This window comes from Schistocerca serialis, chromosome 7 (assembly GCF_023864345.2).
Source record: "Schistocerca serialis cubense isolate TAMUIC-IGC-003099 chromosome 7, iqSchSeri2.2, whole genome shotgun sequence".
Taxonomy (NCBI): domain Eukaryota; kingdom Metazoa; phylum Arthropoda; class Insecta; order Orthoptera; family Acrididae; genus Schistocerca; species Schistocerca serialis.
This window is the reverse complement of record NC_064644.1, coordinates 267,918,717-267,920,318: the sequence shown is the minus strand read 5'-3', so window position 1 is coordinate 267,920,318 and position 1,602 is coordinate 267,918,717. Positions and strand designations below refer to the sequence as shown.

Here is a 1,602-nt window from a genome sequence, read left to right as displayed (position 1 = left end):
CTAGTTTCTTTGGTAGTACCAACATAGGTTCCTTCCATAGACTTCTTCATTAACCGTCTTCTTCCTATAAAACGCCTTTTGCGTTTCCAATATTGTACGTGAATGTAGATACACAACCATACCTTTGTGTTCTGGCAATGGCGGGAGTGCATGCCTCACCGTTTGACATTTTGTCTCCTTTTAAATAAAATGCACCACAACATGAACTACAATGTTTTTTCCAGTTCGCATCACTCTTTGTTCAAAAGCTCGGTTATGATTGCTTCACTAACTTGTGCAATGCGAGTTCATAAGTGTTCATCCTGTTTGTTGCATCCTACGTGGCTCATGTTGGCACCACTTTATCAGTTCGCCTAATACTTTACTGTTCCCAGGTCTCACTCGGACTAACTCATGTTCAATGCACTGAGAATAATTTTCCCTTGCTCTATGCGTACCATACACTCCGGACATGACTCCTAGTCTGGAAATAATTATCTCTCTTACCTTACCTCACATATATCAGCCAACGATCTTGCCACAGTGGTAACGCCGGTTTCCATCAGATCACCGAAGTTAAGCGCTGACGGCCTTGGCTAGCACTTTGATGGGTGACCATTCGGGTCTGCCGAGCGCTGTTGGCAAGTAAGGTGCACTCAGCACTTGTGAGGCCAAATGGGTGTCACCTGAATGAGAAGTAGCGGCTCCGGTCACGAAACCTGACAACAGCCGGGAGAGGGATATGTTGACCACACCTTCCCATATCCGCATCCAGTGAGGCCTATCGGCTGAGATTAACACGACTGTCGGTAGGTAGCGTTGGGCGTTTCGAGATCTGTCCGGATGGAGAGGCACTCCGTCTTCAGGCCACGAGTGGCCTACCGGGACCATCCGATCGCCGTGTCATCCTCAGGGGAGGATGCGGATAGGAGGGGCATGGGGTCAGCATACCACTCTCCCGGTAGTTATGATGGTATTCTTGACCGAAGCCGCTACTATTCGGTCGAGCTATTTTGTCTAAAAGGTAATACAACAGTTTTCGTCTCAGGATTTATCACTGAGTTGGGTACATTACTTTTCCCTTCACCATTCTGAGATATACTCCTTTTCATTGTATCTATATTTCTTGTGGGACTCTCTCTCCTATTTGTAGATCCCTTTTTCCTGTTCCCACTCATTTATACTCCCTTTGCAGTCTGATTCAAGGACTGCCACAGAAAACGCGCCATTTCGTCTCTGTTAATACGTTTTCTGTTAACTGTGGTTGCCATCTGATCCACAGCCTTCTTACCACCTTGCGGGTTTACGTCGGTCTCTGGTACCGTTAGCAGCGGATTACTTCCACCCTTTATTCTAATTACATTCTCATCATAGTTAATCACAGTTTTTTCTTTCCTCAGGAAGTCGCTTCCTATTAGAGAATCATACAGAATACCCGACCGTCTTCCTATGAAACTCGTGCTTCACTGGCACCTCCCAGTCATCAGTAACTGCAGATCCGTGGTACCCAATATATCTCCTGTATCTTGCGTCACACCCTTGAGCCAGTGGATATCTTCCCTGCCAATTACTGTTTCCTTGATGAGCTTCTCGTCTTTTATTATGTACCATGGGATCTGTTAA

General features: G+C 46.1%; 1 pseudogene; it reads left to right on the top strand.

Annotated features, from left to right (window-relative positions):
• The first annotated feature begins 504 nt into the window (after positions 1 to 504).
• On the top strand, positions 505 to 623 carry LOC126413394 (5S ribosomal RNA; annotated as a pseudogene).
• Positions 624 to 1,602: the final 979 nt, after the last annotated feature.